We start from the raw sequence: 26,267 nt of genomic DNA, 5'->3' as shown, positions 1-26,267 counted from the left end.
GCAAATGTGAAAAAGTGCATAATTTGTTTTATTGAACAGGCTGCTTATGTACGTTTGGAGGACCAGGTTCAAGGACTCAGCATCCCTCCAGGACAATAGCCTCAAGAGAAGAACAGACAGAGCAGGAGGAGATCTGGGGTTTCTCCCAGGAATGAGGTGGAACAGGGATTTCTGCAGATTTGCAAGGAGTCCCCGACCACTGAGCATGGGGTTAGAGCCCCACGAGACCCCTGTCATGTTTGGCTTGGGCTCTGGTTCTGGCCTGCTCATGTATTCTTCCAGCAGAGTTCCAGAAACTCAGAGGGTGGACTTAGAGGGGCTGCGTTTGGAACCTAGTGAGGAGTTGGAGGGTCCTTTATATTGAGTCCCTTCATCCTAATCACCGTAGCTGAAGCCCAACACCCCCCAGGCCCCCATGGTTGCCGTGGAGGGAGAACAAGCCTGGCAGGCGACCTAGGGGTCCCACTACTGTGTCCTTCCCTTGTCTTCGTTCCCTTTCACCCCGGAAGGTGTGATTGTCTCGTGTCATGGTGGCCTCCACAATGTCCCTCCCAGTAATCTCTCTTCTCCATCAGGTGGGGTTCCCAACCCCGCTCAGCCTTCTCTGCATGGATGCTGAAGGACCAGGCCCACCTGAAGTTCTGAGCTCGAGCAGTAAGGTGGAAACAAAGAAACCAATGGAAAAAAGAAGCAAGTGATTGTGGCAAAGCTCCCCACCACAGAGAAGCTGCCCTGAGTGGAAGGGAGAGTGTGGGCATGCCCGTTTGTTTCCTATCTCCCAGTGCTCTTAGCTTTCTTATTGCCTACCTGCATGGTTACAACAAAATGATCTGCAAAACTGAAAATATTTACTCTCTTGCTTTTACAGAAAAGGCTGGCCAGCCTCTGGTCCGGTACCAGGCAAGAGATTGGAGTTCCTTTCCAGTTTGGAAACATCTTGGCAGGCCCAGGTTTGCAAAGGTCTTTAAGAGTAGTTACGGAGTTTTGCTTTTAAACTTTTTTACGGCTGTATATACTTGTGAGATGTGGTTGTGATGTATAATTCTGAGCCGGGATTTTCTCAAACTGTTTCTCACTTCTTATACCAGACATTCCTAAATTCCAAGTGGAACTGCATATTAAGGAAGCCATGGAATTTAGCAAAAGGATACAGATCTCATTTCCTTTTAAGCATCGGTGTACCTCCATCATGGCAGTATTTGTTATGTGTTATTGATAGGGGAACTAAGTAGTAAACAGATTAATAGAAAATAGGGGATTTTAGGTACACAGGTTCATCTTTTCAACATTGTTTGTAATATTTGCAGTTTAAGATGACCATTCCTGAGAAACAGGCAGCCTCTTAGAATGAAATAGCATTTCCTCTGAACCATAATTAATTTTTATTTTGTAGACAGCAGGAAGGGTAATAACACGTCACACATTTGGGGACGTCAAAGAGAAAATGTAACTTTCTGGGAGCGCACTCCCCCGCCTCCCCCTGCCCTTTTTACTGTCCCATTCTCCCTGGAAGGCTCTTTCTTATCTTCTGCTCATGGCTCCAGTAACTCTTTCTTCCTCCTTGTTCCTCAGCTGGTAAGGTTAGTTTTCTACTTTGAACAAGCAAACAAGCCGACAGAAGAGAAATTTCACAAGCAACTCCCAGCACATCCGCTCGCCTTCTGATGTCTGTGACCTCACTCTCGGTGCCCCACCGCTTATTAAAAGTGGCATCGAAAGCCAGTTCCTCCAAAAGTCCCCGAGGCCCCATCCCTCCCATCTTCTCTGGGTTGTCACTCCCAAAACCATCCTCTCTTTCACTGCCTCATCTATTTTGTTCTCCTGCTAGTTGGCACCATCAGTATATAAACGTCCATCCTCTTAAACCAACAGCACTCCTTGACCCTAATTCACCCCCACCAATTGCCACCCTGTGTCTTTGCAGCAAATCTTTAAGGAGTTGTTTAAACTCACTGTCTGCATCTTCTCTTGAGCCATCCCCTTTTACACCCATTCTGGCTTTTCGCCTGATCCCTCGCTCTATGGAAACTGCCCTGTCAAGGCCATCAGTGACCCCATGTTGCTAAATATAGTGGTCAATTTTGACTCCTCATCATGCTTGGCCCCTCGGCAGCATTTGACCCAGCTCTTCCATCCCTCCTACCCCGTGTTCCTGCTTCACTCAACCCCCAGCCCATCTCTCTGTCTGTTTCTGCTTTTGGCCTGCTGGCTGGTCCTTTGCCAATGTCTCCTGTTTTTTCCAAACATATACTGTGGGTGTTCCCCAGGGTGGGTTCCTGGGCCTCTCCTCTCTCTCTCTGCTATTCCTTTGGTGGAAGCAACCCAGCCTTGGAAATTGGCATGCCATCAATTTCTCGATTTCTCCAAAATTCCCTGATTTCCCCTTTCCATCTGAGCCTTTATCCCTGAGACTCACATCACATTCTTTTCCTTTCATTCATCTTGCTTTCACATTCATACATATGTTCTACTATGAAATTACTTTTCCAAATTTTGAATCAGTACATATATATCATGTAAAATGCTCAAATATGTATTATTTCCACTAAGATGCTAATTCTACCTTAGAACATTTCTGCACTTCTGTATTTATGTGAATAAAGCGAATAGTATTTCTACAAGCCTCATAGTTAAACACTGTTAGTTTGGGGCTATTATGTAACATGAAATAATGGTACATCAACATAGTCGTTTTTCATTTATTTTTATGTAACACCGAGATGAGGTTTTTGCCCTGAAGACTGGTTTTATTGAAATTTTACCTACGTTACGGACAGTCAGTTTATGTGAAAGCCCTCATTTCTCCCCTTTTTGATATATGCTCCATTTGGCTATATATAACATATAACTTGGCATGAAACAAAATTCCCAAATCATTCACATAATACAATTAATATGTTTAATTATATTTTTTAAATGTTAAAAAGAAAAAGAAAACAGATTCCTCTACCTATTAGGCACTTCTGTGGCAATATGTAACACACCCCTTAACCATGACATTGAAGAACTGAGCTGATACCAGCCCCTTTCCACCTGCTCAGCCCCACCTTTTCCCATCCCCTTTCCCATCCGGAGAGGACATCCCTCCCATTGTCCAGGCCCAGATGTTGGAACCATGTCCTTTCTCTCTCTTTCTTTTACACTCACAGACAACAAATCCAGCTTGTTAGAAAATTCTGGATATTCTGTCTTAATTAAATACCTGCTCTCTGCTCCCCGCCCTCCTAAGAGCCACCTTCAGCCTTTCCTGGATACCAATAGCCTTCTGTTTCCATCTTTGCTTTCCTACAATCTCTCATCCACACAGAGTCAGAGGGAGCCTGTAAAAACATACATTGGGGGTGGTGGGTGTTGCTCAGTGGTAGGGCGCATGCTTAGCATGCTTGAGATCCTGGGTTCAATCACCAGCACATTCATTAAAATAAATAAATTACTTCCCCCCAAAAAACACAAACACAAAAGCATAAGTTGGACTACATCACCCCTCCCCTCAAAACTCACTAAACGGGTCACCATGTCATTAGGAGCCAAAGTCGTCACAAAGGCCTCAGGACCCGGCGTGCTCTGCCTCTCGGCCCACACTCTCCCCCTCACTCTGGGGGCCTCTGGCTCCGGCTCTTCCTTCTTCCTCCGGATCTATTCTGCTTCAAGTTCATTACTCCGTGAGATCTGCCAGGATTGCCTTATTCTCTCCTGCCTGCCTCCCACCCCACCGCCATCACCCGAGTTTGCTCATATCACTCTTTTTTAAAAATTTTTCCAAACTCTTGCTACCCCAACATGCTGCCTGTTTCCTCTGCTAAAATTCTGAGCCCCCAGTGATGGGGAGTCATGTCTATTTTGTTGACTGATAAAGCCCGAGAGCCTTGGGAACGGTCTAGTTAGGAGATTCCCGTATGTAGTAGGAGCTTATACACATTTGCTGAATGAATGTAGATGCCCTGGTCCAATCCGATGGAGCACTTCTGTGACGTGCTCAAAGAATAACTCTCCTTTCCACCTGAGAGGGGGTGACAACTTCCCTGCTGATTAAAGGCAAGAACTTTTTGCTTTATGCTGTTAACCTTAGGCGGGGAGACTGGGGGATCTTCATATATATTTTTAAATTTGGTTCACTCTGCAGTTGGTCTTTGGTCTCTGTATAATTTTGAGAAACTCTTTATGAGTGATCATTCTTTGATCAGATTGAACAGGTTCCAGGGGGAAGGACCAAGCCTGTCCCATCAGCCATCCTGTGTCTTGTCCTGGGACCCAGTGGATGCTCAGCATGTAAGTGAACCGACAGGAGTGAGTGAAGAGATGGGAGCATCTCATTATTGTGGCGGATCTCTGTCCAATGCCTTGAGATTTGGGGAAGGGTTTACGAGTGCAGAAGGGAGAGGTCAGGTCCTCTGTGCTTTTCCTGAGTGCCCTGGCCTTACCCATTCCCCCAGCCCCCTCTGGGCAGCCAAGCCAAGGAGCTGGGCCACCAGGGGTTGTGCTGATCAATAATCCACCTTCACCCCAATTCCGGGGGTAGGTACACATGGTTGTAGACACTGGAGTCAGGTCCTTGGAGGAATTCCTCACCGAACTATGTTTTGGACCTTTTATTTTTCTCTAGAACCTCCAGCTGAAGAAGATTGTCTTAGACACATGAAAGTTGAGGACACCTTCTGTCCCCTCGCAACCCAGGTGGGCCTGGGAGTCTGCTTTTTCTATAGCCGATGGGCTCGTGTTGATTTGGGCATCCCTGTGCCTGAATTCCTGCAGTACACTCGGTGGTAAGGATGGGGGTGCCTGGCAGGGAGGGAAGCGGGTTGGGAGACTGTACAGCTGGGCTGATGTTAACCTGGGGTGAGCGGGAGCTTGCTGATGCATGGCATCTCGGGGCAGGGAACTCTCCACACTCAAGAGGGGTTCCCACTCCCACAGGGTCCCTTTGATCAGGGTGCTGGGCTGTCAGGGGACCACAGGGGTCCCAGTGAGGATTAGGGTGCCTTCAGGCAATGGGAAGTGTGGGGTCCAGTGGCAATTGAATTAACTGTGCACCCAAACCCAGCCCCCACCTCTTTCAGCCTGTTTCCTAATCTGCAAAACTGGAATGTTATTAAACATCTCGCGGGGTCATTGATGGGCTGAGACAGACTACACAGTCAGGAGCTGGAATTCTTCTGTCCCCTGATTGTTTGCCTTCTTTCTGACTATTTGCTCTCACAAGCTCAGTCTCTCTGTCTCTCGCTCTTTCACTTCTAAGTTTCTCTCATGCTCTGGTTTCATTTGATTTCCAACCACCGCCCCTCCCCTCCGCCAAACTCCAGATGAGTGAACTTGATTTCTATGTGTCAGTTCCAAATTCCCAGGAAAGATGCTCTGTCACCCTCTGGATCTTCTGTCCAACCCATGAGTTGTGGCCAGATGAGCGAGTCCCTCTGGGACCAGCAGAGGGTCTCTGCCCAGCCCCCAGCCACCACTGTGGGAGCACATAGCTCTCCGTGGAGGAAGTACTGGCTGTGACCTTGTGTCACTAAGTGTGAATTTATGTCTTCTCTTGAACCACCTTCATCCTCCTAAACAAAGATGAAAATTAAACACTCCCGGGATTTGTGTCATGGAACACTCAGGGTGGGGGCTAATGGGGTTGGAATTTCTGCAGTATTTAAGGGGCTACAGTGAATCCCCAACGAGAGCCTGCAAAGGGAACAGCACCAGCCCCACCCGGCACTTAGGGCGCTGAGTCTGCGTGACGTTGAGCCAGGCTTCTGACCACAGCTCAGGGGTCTGGTCTGACCAGTTAGCCTTTGAAACCAACCAGCTTTGGATTCCTCAATCCCACCCTGAGGTTTTACCTGAACCATCAGCTTCTGTATCTCTGAAGACAGATGCTGAGGACCCTTCACGTAAGCCGTTCGCACAGCCCTGTTCAGGCCTTTGTGCTGCACGGTCTGCCCGGCGAGCTGACCGAGGTTGGTATTTTACTGATGTTAGAAGTAGTCTGGTTTCCCGATGTCCTGTTTCACTGAACAAGCAACAGAAGCCACTTCTCGCTGATAAAAGCAGAAAAGGGACATAATGAAAAGATACTGGGAGGGTGTGTGGAGTGGCCAGGACCGGAGCCAACCCAGGAGCTGTAGGAGGTGTTAGGGAGCCCCAGGCACCAGGCTGGGAGGGGTGCTACCGGGCCCCCTGCCACCCCAGAAGGGACCCCCCTCCACCCGACCCTCCACCTCACTCACTGCAGGTTCATGTCCCGGCAGGGCCAGGTCACACTGAAGCCACCAGCACACACCTCAGTGGGGGAGCTGGCCCCGTCTGAGCTGCGGGCGTGCCTGGTGTGGGGAGAGGCCCAGTTAGAGGAAGGCAGTTCTCCTACTGTTCCGAGTTAAGGTGCAAGTCAGTGCCCATCACTCAGGAGAGCCAGGCTGGACGGACCTCATTGTGGTGACTAGGCTGTCTGAGTTCACTTATTACTTTCTACGTTTGAAGGCCCTGGAGGGAGAAAAAGTGAAGGTTCTAGTACTTATTTTGTGTTTCCCACGTACCAGGTGTGGTAAGCAAGCCACTTCAGACAAGGCCCAGAGCAACCACGTAAATAGGCCATGGAGCAAGTCGTGCAGTCAGGCCTCTGTGGTCCCGAAACCCGGGTCCCCATCCGCTCCATAGTTACCAGTGGAAACTAGGGGGATTTATGGGACTGTGTGCTCCTGTGGGGGCTGGGATATGTGTGTTTAAGTCCACATCTTCAGAAACTCGGCTAGAACCACAGCCACTGATTGCACGGTGGCAGAGGAAGGGAGGATTCCAGCCTCTGGTCCAGCTCGTGTGGAGCTCAGAAGTTCTTCCTCCTGTCCTGAAAATAACACCAGATCTGAGGGAACTGCAAACCCACTGCTCTTCTTAGATCCCAGAAGACTGAGAGGGAAAGCTGCTCCCAACTCAGAGAGGTTGCAAAGGGAACAGCGGGCAGGCTTGGAGAGTCACAGCTCCCAAGGCAGAACCTGCTTTTGTAAGAACCCTGGGGGCAGGCAGATTTAACAGGTCCCTGAGGCCAGCAGGAGGCTCAGTGTGGGGAAATCAGAGTGTGACAAGTCCAGGGGGCCAGTCAGAGGGGCCCCATGCTCTTTTTCATGTATTTTACATCCAGGACCATGTCCTGTTCTCAGAATGAAGGTCAGAGGATAACTCCTCATGCTTCCTGCCTGGAGAGGAGAAAATAACTGTATTGAAATACACCCAGAACATTCTGTTTCATTGGGGGAAGTTGTTTTTTGTTTGTTTTTTTAATGAGAAATTATTTTACCAGAGCCTAACCAACCTGGGAGAAGGGAAATCCCTTCTGTGTCACCCAAATTGGGGTGGGGGGAAAGAGACACACTTGTGGAGGTCACAGCTCAGGGCACAGGCTCAGTGAGAACTAATCACAGGACTGCAGATGCCCTGCTCTGTCCCGCTCCCCCAACACCTTACCTCCATGTCAGTAGGGCCCGTGTGTAATAACAGGAATAATACTAACAGAAGTAAATGTCTCAGGAGTGTCTAGGGAAAACCCAAAGACAGCGGGGAGATGAAAACAAGGACACACAGGCTGTTTTAGCCTCTCACACCAATAGCTGTAGCAAACTACACACAGCCCAGCCCCAGTAGATAAACAGACAACCTCACAGAAGAAATTATTTATTTTGGTTCTCTTACCCAGTGCATTCCATGGTGCATCCTCGCCTAGAATTGAGTGGAAGCAAGTCCATCTCAGAAGGGACATAACTGAAGAGGGATGGCTTCCCAGACTCTGAGGGGCAGAGAGAGCACCAGCCTGGGTTAGAGAAAGGTGAGGGGTGGGGTAGGGTGTGGGCTGCCTTCTTCCCCATATAAGGAACCTTCCTGAGGCCAGCACAGTAGGAGGGAGGGCCATGGGGTGGAAGCAGCCAGACTTCATCCTGAGAACTGTTGGGATGCCTCAAAGGGACCATTCAGGTGCCCAAACTGGGTCCTGATTGAGGGAGCCAGTCGGTCTGACTCAGAGCCCAGGACTGAGGTGGGCTCACAGCAGGCCGGTATTACTTGGCCGGATCCATTTCACTTCTCCGAAGCCCTGTGTAAAACATGAAGCGTGGACGGCCTGGTGAGCACAGCTCTGCCCTCAAGACCGGTTTCAACTCCTCTCTTCCCAGAGAACAGCATCTCTGAACCCGTCCTGGGTGACCTCACAGAGATCACCCTAGTGGCCCAGGCTAGTGACCAGGAACATGTACCTTCCTGCAGGCAACCCCTGACGTCCACTGATGCATCATATACTGGCAAAGAGTGAGTCACTGTGCATTGGTCTAACAGCAGAGACTCTGCCAAAGGCCCAAGAGGTGGTGTGTGGGACATGCAGGGGTGCAGGAGTGTAAGCAGTGCAAAAGTGTAACTGGTGACAGGGGTGCAGGGGCTGTGGAGGGCGCAGGCATTTCAGGGGATGTGGGGGTGGAAGGATGCAGAATTGCAGAGAGTAGCAGGGGTGCAGAGGTGCAGGGAGTGTAGGGATGCAGGGAGGTGCTCAGGGACCTGGCCAGGATAAGAAGGCAAGTGCACATCCTTGCAGTCAGCCTGACCCCGGTGGGCTATTGCAATGCTTTTGGGCGGCGGCGGCGGCGGTGGCGGTTGGGAGGCTGCCCGGGCAAGCCGATCGATTTCTTCTCTTCCCTGCAGCCTGGCCTGGGGTGGGGCTTGGCCGCCGGAGATTCGCCAGATGTTGCACTCCAGGTAAGCTTGCTCCTGGGAGGTGGGGCGGTTAGGTCAGAGGGCGGTGGCAGCGGCAGAGGGGCGGAGCGGGCCTACCCCTGGCGAACGGGTGGAATAGCTGCCTTGTCCCGGCTGCTGGGCCTGGGAGCGGCCTCTTCTTCCCCAGGTCGCCGGACACTCCTGTCCCACTCAGCTTGCTGAGTGCGGAGTAGGGGCGGGGCCGTTAAGGTGCGGGACCCACGGGGGGAGGGAGGCTGCCGCGGGGGAGCCGATCAATTCGCTCCGCTCTCCCCAGAGGCGGAGCCAGGGGCGGCTTCTGCTGCCCTAGAGGCGGGACGCGGGTCTCCAGATGAGCTTGCTCCTGGGAGGCGGCGGCGGAGGCGGCAGGGGCAGGGGATGTGTTCCAGGGAGTTGCTCCATTTCTTCTCTCCCCCACGGCCTGGCTTGGGGGCGACGTCTGCCGCCGGAGATTTGCCTGAGGTCCGACTCCAGGTGAGCTTGCTCCTGGGAGATGGGTGCGGTGCGGTCAGGGGGCTGGTAAGGTGGTGGCTGCAGGCATAGGGAGGCTGCCCCGGAGGAGATTGTGGATTAGCTCCATGTCTGCACCGCGTGGCCTGAAGGCGGCCTCTGCTGCTCCAGGTCCCGGGACACCCCTGTCCCACTTTGCCTGCTGGGGGCGGGAGGCAGGGTAGTCAGGGTGCAGGGGTGGCGGTGGTCGGGGGCCTGCAGCGGGGGAGCGGCCCATTTGCTCCCATCTTCCCCGCGTCTTGTCCTGGGGGCGGTCGCTGTTGCCCTGTGTTACGAGACGCGTGTATCCTAGTCGGCCTGACCCCGGGAGTTGGACTTGGTACTTTGGGGGTGGTGGCAGCAGCGGCAGGTTTTCCCATGGAACTTGTCCATTTGCTCCCACTTCCCCCCATGGTTTGCCCTGGGGGCGGTCCCTGTTGTCCCAAGTTCGTCGGACGTCCATCTCCAGGTCAGCCTGCTCCCTAGAGAAGGCCACTGTGAGGTCATGGGCAAGAGTGGTGGCTGCTGCGGGGGTAGGGGCTGCCTTGGGGAGCTGGTGGATTGGCTCCCGTCTCCCCGATGGCCTGGTGTGGGAGTGGCCTCTCCTGCCCCAGGTCACCAGACTCACGTGTCCTACTCAGCCTGCTGGGGGAGGGGCGCCCTGGGCGGTGCCTTTAAGGTGCGGGGGTGGCGATGGCGGGGGTAGAAGACCTGCAGCACGGAGCCTGTCAATTTGCTCTCCTTTTCCCCGCGAACAATCCTGGGGGCGTCCTCTGCTGCCCAAGAAGCCGGATGCACGTCTCCAGGTCAGCTTGCTCCTGGGAGACGGGCCCGATGCGGTCAAGGGGCAGAGGCAGTTGCGACGGCCGGCTGCCCCGCCTAATGGGGCCACTTTTTCTCCTCTCCCCTGACCTGGCCTGGGGACGTCCTCTCTGGCGCAAGTTTCGCCTGACACCCCACACCTGGTCTGATTGCTCCTGGAAGGTGGGCGCGGTGAGATCAGGAGGTGGAGAGGAAAGGGGCTGCCCCTGGAGAGCTGGAGGATAAGCTCCAATCTCTCTGCAGGCCTGACGTGGGGGCGGCCTCTGCTGCCCCTCGTTCCCAGGTCACACTTCTTCGGGTCATATTTCCCCGGGGTTGCGGTAGGGTGCGGGGGCGTCGGGGTGTTGGCGGGGGTATGGAACCTGTCACTCGGGAGCTGGGGGTTTAGCGCCCATCTTTTCCGCAGATTGGCCTGTGGGCAGCCTCTGTTGCTCCAGATCGCAAAGCAATTTCCCTGACAGCTTAGCCACCAGAGGTGGGCAGGATGGGCTGAGAGGGCTGAGGCAGCCGCCAAGGCAGCGACGGAGGGGGCTGTCCCTGGCCAGCTGGTCAATTTGTTCCCATCTCAACCTTTGCTGCCCCAGTTTCGCAGAACGCCCTTCTCCAGTTTATTCTTCTCCAGGGAGGTGGGCGCAGTGCATGCAGCCCGAGGTCTGGGCTCTCCCTTGGGAGGGGCAGAACTCTCTTGTTCTCCTTTGTCTTTATTCTTCAGCGAAGTGGTTACTGGACGCAATTCTTAATTCTGAGAAAGTGTAGCCTGTGTTATGGAAGAGCTGCTGGACAGTGAGGTTTCTGGGTGGATTTTCACATCAGCTGATGCCCCAGGCAGGCAGGAAAGCTATTACTCAGAGCTTCTTAGTCTGGGGTTGGGGATGGCCCCGCCATCCTCGCCATGCTTTTTAAAAATGTGTTACTCCCCTCTTTTTCCTAGGTGACATTTTAGGTTATTGGGTCTCAGATTGCTGGCACACTCATCCCTGTTCTCAGACATCTTTTAAACTTGGGTGAAGTGATAAGTAGGGGAAGATGATTTACTGAAAGGTAAGAATACTTAAATTCGCATTAAAGCTACATTCTGTCAATCTTTCTAAAATGATTTTCCTCTGATTCTAAATCCACGACCTAGTGAATGTTGTACTCCTGTGTAAAATCATTGATCTTCACATCACATTTGTTGAGTGGTCAACGAGATTTGTTAATTAGATTATTCCTGAAAGGAAAAGTTCAGGCTTTTCAGAATTCCTTGTCTGATGTCACCCAGGCAGTCACCGTAGAAGACAGAGCTGATATAAAAATCCCTCAGCTGCCTGAACTGCAAAGCTTCTGGGATTACTGATCCCTGAAATGCAGGTGACTCTTGATGATAATCTGGGGGATGGTTTAAATGATCAGATTCTTCCAGTCCTATAAATGGGTTCCGTGGCCCCAGCCCCGGGAGAACTGGACATAAGGGCCATATCGTGTGTGGTGGGATGGGAAGGCAAGGTGTAAGAGCTGGAATCACTGAGATTCCACACTCGCTAAACACAGACTCCAGAGCCTAATTGTTGTCAGGTTCTGTTCTGGATTTGAGAGTGTGTTCATACATGATTCTTGCCCTTCTGGAGTCACTGCCTGGGTGGAAGTAACCTTTACATAGATCTGTGGAGGATGACATTTAAGTAGATGGGCTGTTATGGTTCTCAATGTGCCCAGGCTTGCTCTTCCAGGCACTCGTGGGACTAACGCGAGTCATGTTATTCACTCATTCACTGATTTATTACCCTTGAATTGATCACTCGTCCCACAGTAAGTGAAACAAGGTACCAGGAAGCTGAGTTTTGTCCCCTCTCCTATCACTGATTGTTTTTCAGTCGGGCGCCCTGCGTATGCATTGTGAAACGGTGGTATTTCGTGCCCAATGGGGCAGCACTGTCAGTTCTGAGAATCAGGGGAGACACATGGGTAGGACAGCACCCTGACACACATGGCACCCCCCATCCCGTGAGACAGAATTGTCGATGCTCAGGTGACCCGATGTAGACTGCGGTGCTAAACCTGAGCATGTTTAGTTATCCTGGTGGCTATGAAAATACAGACTACCAGTCGCTACCTCTGGAGACTCTGAGGGTGTGCACCCCAGGATTCTGCATTTTAAGAAGCACTTTAACGAATCCTGATGAAGAGATCTGAGTGTCCCACGGAGAAACACTGGTGTGCGAGGCACCAATATTGACGATTCTCAGGGAACGATGTCTTTTTAGGATGGTCCATGGGCCCTCACTTTAGACTTTTGCCTTGAGTTTAATTGTATGTGTTCAGAAGTGATGTCTTTCAATTCCAGTGCATGTCAGCATGCTCTGTGCAGGGATTTACTCTCAGTAGATGGCAAAAACTATGATTCTTCAGGTCACCGAGCTACACTGTGAACGATATTTTATTTTGGTTTTCTTTGTAGCAATGCAGAGTCTCCCGAGAAGAGATTTAGACTCAACAGCTTTGTGTCAGACTTTGGAAGACCGCTGCTGCCCAAGGTGTTCTCTGGCAGTGCAATGACGAATCTAGGTCCCTCTTTCACTGCTACATCAATGAAGTGGACCACTTGGACAAGGCCAAAGCTGGTATCCCTACCATAGCCCTTTACAGTGTTATTCGGCTCCAGGAAGCCATCAGATGCAGCAGGTGTCCAGAGGAGGAGCCGAACAGACTCATGAAATGTGACACCCCCAACTTTATCAACACGGACCAGAACTCTGCCTTTGTGGAAGATGATTTCCTGATTTTGTAACTACCGATTGTTCTAGAAAATAAGCCAGTTGCCCAGAACTCACACAAAGACTTGAATTGAGAAACGTGCTTTCTCAGGTATCTTTCTGAAGATGTGAAGTCTGTCTTTGTATGGAAGGAAGTCCCCTTTCACAAAACTGAATGTGTTTGTGTCTGAGAGAGGGAAATGGAGACAGAAAGACGAAGAAGCAGAAGAGAGCCCCCTCAGAAGAGATCTAGTTAAGGTGAGTTTTTGTGCCTTTAAAAAACATTTGGGGTTTTAGGGGGAACAAAGTATTTACACTGTCTTATTCTCCTCATTGGAAACCTTGGCCCCGTCGTCAGAGTCAGCGGCCTTGAACGGGGGTTGCACGCTGCGTTTCATCTGGCACTGCCACTTCCACGCTCTGCCTTTAGCACGTTGCTTTGCCTGTCAGGGTTGCCACCCTTTTAACTGTAAGGTGAGGAGTCTGGAGTAGATGATCCACCCCAGCTCTGCTGTTTTGCAAATTTCTGATTTCGTATTCGGATGAGTCTGGGATACACCCAGAGCAGTATAAACCAGGCCCTACCTCCTGCCTATTGCTGGGGCATCCCTCAGGTCTGTGCCTTCTACTCAACCCTTTACTGAGCCCAGCTTTTGTCAGGAGCCCAAGTGCCTACCGGGATGGCAGGGGACTTGTCTTTCGTGGTCACGGTGGCCAAGAATTCTATTGGTGTGCTGAAACAACTCTTCTGAGATCCTCCACCCACCCCTGCTCAAACCTAATGACAGCACTACGGTTCCTTTCCTAGGAGGAGGATCAATCCATGGTGCATTTTATGACAATCCTGTCCCCAGGGATGCACGGAAGTTTATCAGCTGAGTGAGGGGAGGTGCCTCTGTGTCCCTGTATCTCTGTCTGCTGACAGTTCGCTGCCACCGGCTACTGAACAAGAAAGGTGCTATTCACCATGTTGTGTGTTTTCCAAATGTGTAGGTGATGGTCTTGTGGCTCGTGCGTGGGCTTTGATTTGGGATGGTGAAGGGCTTATAAATACCTCATCAACATGTATTCGAGGTGGCCTGGTGCCACACAGATTTGATTCATGAAGGCATCAAGCCTGCACACTGGTTTGGAAACAACTTGGTTTTGATCATTCACACTGCGTGCATGACTCGCTGCTAATCTCTGGGTGGTTTTTTCATTTCAGATTTATTCACCCCATGTCTTGCTTAAGCTGAAAAATACATTTATTTCACCAGAATATTCTCTGATTCTTTGTTTACACACATCCAGTTTTTTTAATTCCTTTAAAAATGATTCTGTGTTTATAATGCCTCCTAATTTCTATCATCTCTATGTTGCCAGTGGCCTGAGACATGCACCAGATTTGATGCCGGAACAGTTCCACCAAAAGAAATCCCTTTGCCGTAATATCTTTTGAGGAAAATATTATTCTTTAAGGCTCTAACAGTAAATCGTAGAAGAAAGCATGGAACATTTCTTGTAGTTAATACATGTTCATGCGAAAAGAAATGATATTTTCATTAAACAATGTTGATTTTAATAACTTTTACAAATGTGAACATTATTATTCATAATTTAAGTAACCAGATAAAACCACAGTTATTTATTATGAAGATTGAAAACTATTTACATGGTCTCTTAATTAGAAGTAGCTTTATTAGAAGACTGAAGGGTATTTAAAAGATGGAAAAATACCCATGATGACACCATCATTTTTATTAACTAAATATCAAGAACTGTGCAGGGATAAGATTTAACCCTCTGCAAACTGCCAAGTTAGCATGAGGTAGTTTGTGGATGCTGCCAGAGGACAGGACACTCCCCCAGGATCAGAGACAAAGGACTCCCTGCCAGCACAGAAGGCAGCCTGTGGTTCAAGTTCATATTGGTTCCTGAGTTCCTTTCCTATTGCTGTTGTAACAAAGGACCACAGACTCAGTGGCTTAAAGCAATACACATTCATCTTCTCACTGTTCTAGGGTGCAGTAGTGCAAAGTCAATGTCAGTGGGCTAAAACCAAGGAGTGGCCAAGGCTAAGTTCCACACCTAGGCTCTTGGGAGGGATTCATCATCCTACCTTTCCCAGCTTGCAGAGGTGCTCACACTCCTTGGCCCAGGGCCCTGTGTCACTGTGACCTCTGCTGCCACTTTACATCTCTGTCTCTGACTATATAGATATAGAGGAAGAGTCTTCTACATCTGGTATGGACCCTTTTTCCTACATGGACATTGTATCCCTATTTATGTGCAGATGAAAACCCCTTCCCTCCAGGGTGCGGTGGCATCAGCTCACAAGATGACCACTCTGGGCTTTAAGTGTCCTCTTTGTATTGTCATCAGGGAACTTCTCTTTCCATAGTTAGCTCTGTGTTACTTTGTTGTTATATTTTACCCAGAATTACTGAAAGTTTTACTTAAAAGGGATCCTAATTAGCTCTGTTTACCTGTTTCCAGAGCTGAAAGCTTCAGTTCTAGAGTATCAGTTTGATTTTTCCTAAAAATACATTCCAGTATATTTCTCTGGTGAAAGTCTCTACCCTGTTATCTATTCTCCCATCATTTCCTTATTTTCTTGAATATATTAAAAGTATTTTATAGCCTTTATTGGTAACTCTGATGCCTACATCACCTGGGGTTTGCATCCTTTGTCTAATGCTCCTTATTCTCATGTTATCTGTCATATAGTCTGGACATGTTGCATGTCTAGAAATTCTTTATTACATGGCAGACATTGCAAATGAAAAATCCATGTTATCTTCTGTGAGAGCTTTTCTACCTTCCCGTTAGGCAGACAGTGTGAGGGACTGATCATGTCACTCCAATCAGGCGCTGAGGTGGATCAGGACTAAAGTGCCTTTTTTCTTAAAACAGCTTTGAGGTATACTTGGCAAAATAATTTTCACACGTTTAAAGTGTACAGCTTAATATGTTTTGACGTAAGAATATCCCCAAGGAACCATGACCACACTCAAGACAGTGAACATACCCATCACCCACAAAGCTTCTCTCCTGACTTTTTTTGTCCCTCCCTCCCTCCCCGTCTCTTCCCCTGGGAACCATTGATCTGCTTTCTATCACAACATATTGGTTTGCATTTTCAAGATCCTTATATGAATGGATTCATGCAGTATCTACTCTATGTTGTCTGACTTCTTTCATTCAGTGTAATTATTTTGAGAATCATCTGTGTTGCTGTATTAATAGCTTATTTGTCTTATAGTAGAGTATTGTTTAGTGCTGAGTTTTTACTGAAGAATTTATTGTGAGCAGTGTTTGTATAGACCATCATTTCTTTCTGCATTTACTTCTTGATGGATGCATGGGTTATTTACAACTTGTGCTATTATAAATAAAATAGCAGTGAATATTTGGTTATAAGTCTTTGTATGGACATATGCTTTTCCTTTCTAAAGCACCAGATGAGGAATGTCTGGATTATATGGTACATAGGTGTTTACCTTTTTAAAAGAATCTGTTAAAGACTTTTCCAAAATGGTTGTACTATTGTAAATTCCTCGTGGTGTGTATCAGTTCTGGTTGCTCTACTTCCTTGCCAGCACCTTGTAAGGTCAGTCTTTCTAACTGTATTCATTCTAGTATGTATGTGAACTAGTATCTCACTGTGGTTTTTAAAAGTATTTCTCTAATCATTAATGACACCTTTAATCAGCATCTTTTCATATGCTTATTATCCATCTGGATATCTTTACTGAAGTGTGTTTTCTGGCCTCATTCATTCAGGTGTTTGAATTATTATTGAATTTTGAGACCTCTTTATTCTGGATCAGATACAAAGAGAGACCATTATCAGATATATGATCTGCAAATAGCTTCTGTCTATGGCTTGTCTTTTCATTTGCTTAGCAGTGTTTAGAAGAGCATTGAAGAGTCTTCATGTTCATAAAGTTCACTCTATCAGTTTCTTTTTAAAATAGATGATACTTTTGGTGTCATAGCAAAGAAAAATTTGCCAAACCCAAGGCCATAAAGCTTAAGCCTATGCTTGTTCTCCTAGCTGTTTTATAGTTTTAGATTTCCTATTAAGATCTATGATCCATTTTGAGGTAAATTTTGTATATTTTGTGAGGTGTGAATCAAAGTTCATTTTTTTTTTTTGCGTATCACTATCTAATTGTTCCAGCACTACATGCTGAAAAGATCCTTTCTCCACAGCATCCTTTTTGAGAATCAATTGTCTGTATAAGTCTTGGTTTAGTTCTGAACATTCTATTGTGTTCCATTATTCTATTTTCCTGTTTTACACCAACACCATAATTTCTGATTACTGTAGCTTTATAAAAAAAAAGTTTGAAAATCAGATAGTGCAAGTCTTCCAACATTGTTTTTCTTGTTCAAAGTTGTTTTGGATTTTTGGGATCCTTTGAATTTTTATATGAATTATAGAATAAGTTTTTAAATTCCTTACATCCTGTTCTGCCAAAATTCCACCCATGTCTTTGGCCGTCTCCAGAGCCACATTTTCTGAAGAAGTCTCTCTAGATCCCAGGTGAAAGGAATTTCTCTTTCGTCTGTGCTCAAATCACATTTGATATTATTTGATTCCATTTAATCATATTTGCCTGTATGTACTTGTCTGATCTTTCCAGCCATTTAGTAAATCTCAAAAGATTAGGAATCTTGACTTGGTTCCCTCTGTGTGCTGAGAAACTAGTTCTATGCTTTGCAGGAGTGAGCCCTGCAGTAAGAGGTATCTGCAGCACACATCTAGCTCATTGCTTGAATATTGTCAAGGAATTCTGCAGATTTAGAATTGTTTATTGATTGTTGTCTCCAAGACGGCTCAGTCTTTTTTATTTCTATTGCTACTGCTGCAGTTTCAAAGAACAATGGGCTAGTTATTTTGCAAATATCAAATCATACTCTAATTGTGTTGTCACGCAAATTATGTGCTGCTGTGTCTTAACAACCTGCTTAGTGTTCACAGGCTCCTTCACTCATGGAAAATTTGGGAGAATGTCATATCCTTAGAGATAGCAATGCTGTCTTTGGCGACCTGAGCAGCAGTATCTGAATTCACTCCTGCTATTTTTCCAGTGTCCCCTCTAGACCTCCTCCAGCCCTCCATGGGGGGCCCTGCAGTTCTGCCCTAGAAAAGCCTGTTGCTTCTCAGGAAGACTTCCCTATGAAACATAATCATGTCCTTCTTGTGGGGACATTCAGTCCAGAGACCTGAAAGCAGGGGAAAATGTTCAGCCTGCTTTTGGTAGAACCTAAATTCTTCCATACTTGTTAGAAGCAATTTCAATGAGGAAACTGTTTTGGCATCTAACAAATCAGCATAAATGACTGATGAGGAAGATCAGCTTCCCCATCCCACTCAGTCGTCATGTTGATGTGACACACACATTGGCAAACATTTTCCCCTGTGAGCAACGTAAAGTTCAAGACGTTATGAATGGCTTTTTATTTTTATTTCTTAGTCTTTCCACATTCACTGTGTCTCGTGAGATTATATGAATCCTGCTTATTTTCAGCCCAGCACTAAACTTTTTAAAAGGATCACGTGTTTAAAAGGCTAGTGGACAATTTTTTAGAAGACAGAAATCCTTAGATTTTGGTCCCAGAGTTGAATCTTGGTTAGTGGTGAATGAAAATTCCCGTTAAAATTTTAAATTCAGTGATATAAAGTCTTAAAAGTAGTTAAATATTAGTCAATTTCATTAAACACTATAAGAGTTATTTACCTTTAAGCCTGTTTCTGGGGCAATTTTGCAATGATTCCCTCCCTTTATCGATTCCCTCTTTATCAGAATCCTTGAGAGGCCCCTGTCATCATTGTCAGTATCATCATTATCATCATGGAACTGATTCTTCTGGAAGATTCTAGGAAAATAAAGAGATGGACGGGATTATGTGTAGGTCAGTGTGTGCATGTACAATAAGAACAGCTGTCAGGCATTAGATGCAAGATACCCATTTCATTTAGGGGAGAATGTGGTCATGAAATCCTGATGTGGTGAATGAAGGAAGCGGTGGGAACAGGATAGTCAATGCAAAGGAGGAGGAAGTGAGTGAGTTGGAGAGCATAGATCCTTGGTTAGTTGATCAGCACATTGGTAAGAATGAGGGGAGTGTGATGGCAGAATCATGTCCCTCCCCGGCCACAGGGTAGCCACCTGTGACATGTTACTGTACATGGCAAAAGGGATGACAGATATTTTAGGATTAAAAATCTTAGAGGATTTCTGTCTCCTAAATTGTCTATTAGTTAGCCTTTAAACCCATGATACATTATTATAGATTAGTGCAGGGGCACAAATAAAAAGGATTCATATAATTTCACCAGACAAACTGAATGTAGAAAGGATAAGGAAGAAAAACAAAAAGTCACTTATAAGTGCCTTGAACCATAAATTGCTCATGAGGAAATGTTACACAAGGTGAATGTCACAGCCACATACATACTGCCTGAGTGGGATGGGACAAGGGGATCCTGAGATGAGACAATAGGGTGAGTAGTCTGGATTGTCCAGGTGGGCTGAATGTAATCACAGGGGTCCTTAAAATGGAGGATATTTCCCAGCTGAGTTTAAAATCAGAGGGAGGTGTAGCGATGGAGCAATGTTCAGAAAGGCTGCTGACCATGAAAATGGAGGAAGTTGAGGGGCACAAGCTAAGGAAGGTGGGTGACCTCTGTAAACTGGGAAAAAAAAAGGAAACATTCTCTTCTAGACCCTCTAGAAGGAAGGAACCCTGCTGGTATCTTGAATTTATCCCAATGAGAACTGTGTTGGATCTCTGACATCCACAGCCATAAGCTGATAAGTCTGTGCTGGTTTAAGCTATTAAGCTTAATGGAATTTGTTACAGTGGTAATAGGAAAATAACATAGTGAGCGGTAGTGTAAGGGATTAAAGGTCTAGGATGGGGTGTGGAGAGAATTCTGACATTTACACCTAAAAAACAACCAGGTGAAGTGGGAAGGTGTTTTAAGGAAGTCCTACCTGGCAGGGCTGTCAAGCAGACTGGAGTGAGCGAATCCTTGGAGTTAGAGGAATCAGTTAAACCTCTACAAGGAAAATAAGAAATAAAATGTAGCAGGGCTTCAGTGTTAGTAGATGTAGGAATGGAAATGGGCAGAGAGATATAAACATTATTTTGAAATTAGCTACAGGTTTGATGACTGCATGTTTGGGAGAGTTAGCCGATGTGTGGACTGAATGCATCCCCTCAAAATCCATATGTCGAAACCTCATCTCCCAGGTTGATGATATAAGGATGCGGGGCCTTTGGGAGGTGATTAGTAGGATAAAATGAGGTCATGAGAGTATTGCCCTCATGAATGGTATTAGTGTTCTTATACAGGGCCCCAAAGTGCTTGCTTCTCTCTCCTCTCTGGGCCATGAAGATAGTGGGAAGACAGCCATCTTCGAGCTGGCAATCCTCTCCCAGATACATTGACCTTGAAAGCCTCAGCCTCCAAACCATAAGGAATATGCTGGTTGTTTAAGCCACCCGACACACGGTAATTTGTTACAGAATCCCAGACTGACGAAGACAGTGGAGAATGCCACTGCGTTTGGCACTGATTGCCTGGAGAATGCTGAAACCCAGGGAAGTGGGCAGCACAGACGTTTACTCATTTAATCCTGCCAACACTGTAGGGGATAGAGTCTACATTTTCCTCGCTATTTAAAAGGTAAGGAAAAAGAGGCACAAATAATAACAATGACAATGACAACAACAACAACAACAGCAACAATAATTTGTCCAAGATTCACACAGAACTCCCTGGAGGGAGAGTGAGAATTAATACTTATGCAGGCTGGCCCCAGAGCCCCTGCTCATAACTACTAAGTCAGATCACCTTGCTTATTTAGATCAGTTTTTTTTCAACTGTGATATGAGTGTACTGTGTCCAGTAACTTATAATTTCAAAATACCTCACTGTAAGGGAAACATTAGTTGCAGGCATTACAACCCACAGAAAGCTAGACATACAAAAATAACTTGTTAGGGCAAGATAACCAATAATGTTTTTAAATATTATACCTGCTGACCCTTTGCAATAAAGTGTTTATTTATAATTCTGTCTGGCTACAGAATAACATCATAATCCTGCATGTGGCTGGTGGCTCCCGTGTTGGACAGCACGGGTCTAGAGAATTTAAATGACTTGCCCAGCCTTGCCCAGGAAGCTCGTGGTGGGATCAGAGCTATAGTCTGGGACTGTTCCTTCCTATCCAACAATTCCCTCATGGAAGTTTAGAAGCTTCTCCTTTGGTGCCCAGCTGTCTATCCGTACTTATGACATCTTGTCAGGTGCCCCGGCCTGCTCCTGAACATCAGCCAGAACCCACTTCTGCTCTTTTTTGGCCAGGTAATACCTTCTAGCAACTTCCATTGCCTTCTTGGCATCAGTTTTTACATGGAAGGGTAGTGGCTAGAGAAGGAAATGTGTCCACATGACAGGTTTTTCATAAATATAGTAGGAGTGGTCAAGAGAAGAAAACCTCAGGAATACGAGTGGAAGCAGGTCATTTAATATACCAAATGCGTACTTTCAATGTATGTTTGTGTTTCCGAGTCCACGCTTGTTCTACTCGTGCATTATAGGCCAACACATCAGGAGACAAGGACTTGGGGCAAGAAATAGCGGCTTTAATTTGTAAAGCCAGCGGAGAAGATGGTAGACCAATGTCCTGGAGAACCATCATCCCAAGTCAGAATTCAGGCTCTTCTTATATTAAAAAGGGGAAGCGGGAATGCTTGGTTGTTGCAAACTTGGTGTATGAATTCTTTGTTGTTAGAATCCTTTGTTCTTGCAGCTCTTCACCTGGGTCAGATCCGTGTAAACCTCCAACAAGCAAATGTTATTTTCTATTCTGTATCTTGTTATCTTTATACGAATGGAAAAGTGATAATATCCTTCAAAGTCAGAGCCTTGAGAATAGGGTCTCCTGTATATTTCAGGATCTAGGCAACATTGTTTCACAAAAGGTGCAGAAACAGCAAGACTAAGCCTAGGAAACAGGGCACATGTTTAAAGTCAAAGGAACAGATCTAATATGGAGTCAGATTTGTTCTTTCCTATTTCAGTAGTGCCATGGAGAAGGCACTGTGGGCAGCTTTCTGTAGGGTCCTGGAGGCTTTCTCTCTCAGCCTCTGTGCGCCTCTATTGAAAACCCGTCATCGCTATCTGGCCTGCTGGAAAACCAGTCCGCCTGTTTTGCCCTGAAGTTGTGTTCTGTTTATAACTCATCTCTACTCCTTGGAAAACAACTCAATAAAAACTCAGTTGGTTTCCCACCAGCCCTGAGCAGGGGTGAGGGATAGCATGTTATTATTTTATTAAAAAAATATATAAAAGAGTTTTAAAACAGCACTGGGCACATAGGAGAGAGACAATCAATGCTTCCTGGCTTAAATCGAAAATGATGACTCAGTGAGTCTATGGCTGCTGTATTTGCTGAGCTAGTTACTCCTTTGCTCCATTACACATTTATTTTAACTGAAAAAGAAATATATGCATATGGTTAAAAAAATTCAAACAGAGCAAAAAATACTCAAGTGAAAGAAGTTTTCCCTCATCCTCTGTTCTTACACGCCTCCCTGGAGATGCCAATGTTTACAATCCTTTGTGTGCTTTTCCAGATATGCTATGCAAGTTCCCACCAATGTATGTAAATTCCTTTAAAGTTTTACTTATTTTTAACTTTAAGGGATTTAAATCCTCAAGTGGCTTCTGCCACAGTAATAGAAAAGAAGAAATCTGACTCCATATTAGATCTGTTCCTTTGACTTTAACCCTGTGCTCTGTCTCCTAGGCTTCTTCTTGCTTGTAAAACAATGTTGCCTAGAGCCTAAAATATACAGGAGAGCCTATTCTGAAGGCTCTGACCTTTAAGGGTATTTAACACTTTTCCAATCATATAAAGATAACACGTTGCAGAATAGAAAATAACGTTTGTTTTGTTGGAGGTTTACAGGGATCTGACCCAGGGAGATAGCTGCAAGAACAAAGGATTCTAACAAGAAGGAATTCCTACACCAAGAAGTTTGCAAAAACCAAGCACATAGGAAAGCAGCCTGAATTCTGACTTGGGGAGATGGTTTTCCAGGACATTAGTTTGCCATCTAGGTCTACAGAAACTTGCTATTCCATGCCCCAACACTTGGTCTCCCAACTTACTGGCCTGTCCTGCACTGAGGAGAATGAATTTGGACTCAATAACACTTCTACCTACCTAGCAAGTTGGACACTGGGACTGAGGGCAGCTCTCCCACACACAGGGGCCTACGGTGAGCCCTTGATTATTCCCCGAGGTTGGGGTGTGGTTTACCCAGGAGGGATGGGGACTCTACACCAACACTCAGGCAGTCTGCTCCTTCTGGGGCTCTGACATTTTACCTCCCGCTCCCTGCCAGCCCAACATTTGGGACAGTGGAGCTAAGGCAGAGATCGTGCCTGCCTGTTTCCCAGCGTGTAAAAGGGGAATATGTACTCTTCCCAAGGTAGTTCTGAGAAACAACACCTGCGGGTGCTTGGTTCCCTGAGCAACAGTAAACCTAGCTCCTTGTGGGGGCAACGGGTATGATACCCGTAGGGTTTCTGCAGAGACCTTAGCTGGAGGGCTGGGCCAGGGACGTAAAATATGAGCTGTGGGCAATGACGGGTAAGAGAAGGGTGTATAGGCAGGACTGCTGCCTCCTTCGGGGTGCCACAAGAGGTGAAACGCTTTCTCCCCATCTCTGTTACTCCCCTCCCAATTCCAGATAACTGCCTTCCCTCTGCTCCTCCTGTCCATGTGTCCCCCTCCACTTTTCCCCGCCTCCCCTCCTCCTCCCCTATTCTCCCTCCCTCGGTTCCCCTTCTCTCTCAGGACCCAGAGCGGATCGCTGGCCCTCCTGCGCATGCGCAGTTGCTGCCAGCTGGACCGCGGGTTGGAAGCTCCAGCTCCGAGCCGGGGATCGGCCCCAATGGCTTCTCAGCTCTGTCGCCCTGTAGGCCTTTGGCTACTGCCTGGGGCCGGGGCCTCTGGCTGTGGAAGTGCAAGGTGAGGGGATATCGGGAAAGGGGTGAGGCGGCTGCGGGAGGGCGGTCGGCGTGTCACAGCCCCCCAGGGCGCCAGTCAGCGTGTGTTCAGCTGGATTGCTCGGGCCAGACCCCTCTGCCCGCGCCACCTGCCCCGGCGCCCCGGCCACAGCTGTCCAGGGCCAGGTGTGCCCCTGCGCCTCTTGGCCCAGCCGGGCTCCCCTCAGTCCGCGGCTGGCATCCGCTTCCCCTCTCCCGCCGGCGAGTCCTCCCCTCCCGGTCTTCCTCTCCTTGGCCGCCGACCCGTCCCCACCACTGGGCGGGCTGTGTCCCGGGCGGGCGGGGTCTGCACACCCGGACGGGGCGGGCGGCTTGGGCTGGGGCTGGGGCTGGCCTCCGAGCGGGGCTGCAGCCCGCGTCCCCCACCCCGCTCTCCCTGCCCCGCGACCCCGGGGCTGCCTTCCTCTCCCTTTCCCGATCCCTGAGGTCCAGATTAGCGGCGTGGGCGCTGCTCCCCAGGCTGAGAGCCCGCGGCTGTAACTCCCAGCTTCTCCTGGTGGAGTCGGGAAAAGGGAGCGGCAGTGCTGAGGGAGCTTCTGTCTCCTTGATCAGGATTTCTGCCCCAGATAAGTACCTTGAACACTTTCAGGTGTTATGATGGCGGTGCTTGTTGATGTCACATGTTTTTATACTGAGAGGGATTACAGTGGTGAAAGCAGGGCTTGGTTCAGTTAAAAATGAGCTGAAGGCATGAGGCTGTCTCATCCTCCATCATTCACTCTCCCAGGGTGAAACGTGAGACCGTCGATCTTAAAAAGATACTTATAGTCCCTAACTAGTCCAGCCCAGCTACTGTGTGTTAACAGGAACAGCACAACCTGAGGCGTTGGAGACCCAGGGACATTGCACTCCTAAAGAGCTCCTGGCAAAATCTGGTTTGTTTTGTTTTTTTTTGTTTGTTTGTTTTACTTAAATTGTGGGACAGACTAGTAGTATAGAGGGAAAAATAATTGGCAAGAAGGATTTTTTCATATAACAGCTTTATTGTGATATTGTTCACACACCATGAAGTCCACCCACTTGAATGTTACAATTCAGCAGCTTTTAGCATATTCACATTTGTGCAACCATTATTATTCCAGAACGTTTTCATCACATCAGAAAGACCAGTTGAAATGCATGACCTATCCACCCCTTCCCAGTGGTGGTTCTAAAGAAGTTTCTTGGCTGTTCCTGACCATAAATTAACTTGTTACATTCCATGAAATATCTGGGAGGAATTCTAATCAGAATTGCAATGAATCTGTCTATCAAAGCAGGAAGAATTAATGTCTTTATGGCATAAACTTCTTCTACACATGAATATATCTGGGACCCTATCTTTTCATCTGTCCAGAGCCAGGCCTATGGGAAATCCTCATTAATTCTTGGGTTTGTGAATGATGAGATTCAATACATCATTAGATGGAACTGTAGCCTTTCACTGAAGAGAAAAGTAACCTCGTAGAAGCCAAGTGATTCTCTGATGGTTAGAATGAGAGACCGCCAGTGCTGGAGTATTCGAGTGGACTTGGTGCTTGCAGAGTTCTCCACCACCTACAGCTAAGGGGATTACCGTGTTCTTTTACTTTTTTTTTTATGGCGTTGCTTTTATTTTTACTTATTATATAAAATTATTTTTTATTGAAGTGTTGTAAATTTACCATGTTAGCTTCAGATGTACAGCAGAGATTCAGTTATAAGCTTATGCATATGTATATAAATGTTTTTCAGATTGTTTCTAGTACAACTCATTACAAGAAATTGAAAATAGTACCCTGTGCTATATAGTAGGTCCTTGTCATTTATTTTATATTTATTAATGTGTATCTGTTAATCCTCCCTTTCCTGCCTGCTAACAACAGTTTGCTTTCTATGTCCATGAGTCTATTTCTAGCAGCACCGTTTTTGCTAGCAATATATGCTGGTTGGCTCTTTTCTGTTTCAGTAGTTCCATCTTATGTGTGGGCGTTTTTCTTCTGGTGGGCCTGTGTGTGGTTTGCACACGTGATAATAGAGATCTGTATTTGGGAGAACTCCAGGCCTCGTGTAGTCCCTCGTATGGAGCACCCACTGAACTGATGCTTGAACTTGGAAAAAAACAGTAAATGTTGGAATTTCCACTATGGTTGAGACTTCCAGGTTTCTATAACCTCTTTAGCCCACCTAAATTTTGGCTGCACCCAATACTGGATAATTTGGTGGAACTTCATGGTATGGTGGTGTAGAGACAGGGCCTTGTATGCTTCTTCTCTTTCCTTTTTCTAACAATCATTTTCCTGGGCCTTCCAGGTACTCCCCCAGAAGGGCCCAGGGCTGGCTTGGTGCTGCACTGAGGCAATATTTGTTAATAAGTCCCTTTCCTCATCTCTTCTGAGCCTCCATTTCCTTCTCTACACAATGAGGGCTTAGACTAGATAAGTGCTTTTCAGTTTCTTTTAAAGCCA

At 47.2% G+C, this 26,267-nt stretch overlaps 1 protein-coding gene across 1 annotated transcript in view; it reads left to right on the top strand.

Moving 5' to 3' along the window:
• Positions 1–26,267, top strand: part of LOC140690314 (trafficking protein particle complex subunit 9-like) — a 329,996-nt gene that overhangs the window by 130,555 nt on the left and 173,174 nt on the right. Inside the window, exons 14-25 of the mRNA XM_072952012.1 lie at positions 40–156; positions 576–750; positions 869–960; positions 4,185–4,269; positions 4,604–4,763; positions 5,858–5,945; positions 7,676–7,804; positions 8,148–8,280; positions 8,668–8,721; positions 8,996–9,192; positions 10,961–11,070; positions 12,467–12,730. The gene's annotated coding sequence lies outside the window, so the exon portion shown is untranslated. Of the gene's footprint in view, positions 1–39; positions 157–575; positions 751–868; positions 961–4,184; positions 4,270–4,603; positions 4,764–5,857; positions 5,946–7,675; positions 7,805–8,147; positions 8,281–8,667; positions 8,722–8,995; positions 9,193–10,960; positions 11,071–12,466 lie in introns of the transcript that reaches the window.

The sequence above is a fragment of the Vicugna pacos genome, chromosome 30 (assembly GCF_048564905.1).
Source record: "Vicugna pacos chromosome 30, VicPac4, whole genome shotgun sequence".
NCBI lineage: Eukaryota > Metazoa > Chordata > Mammalia > Artiodactyla > Camelidae > Vicugna > Vicugna pacos.
This window is presented reverse-complemented; position numbering and strand designations above follow the sequence as displayed.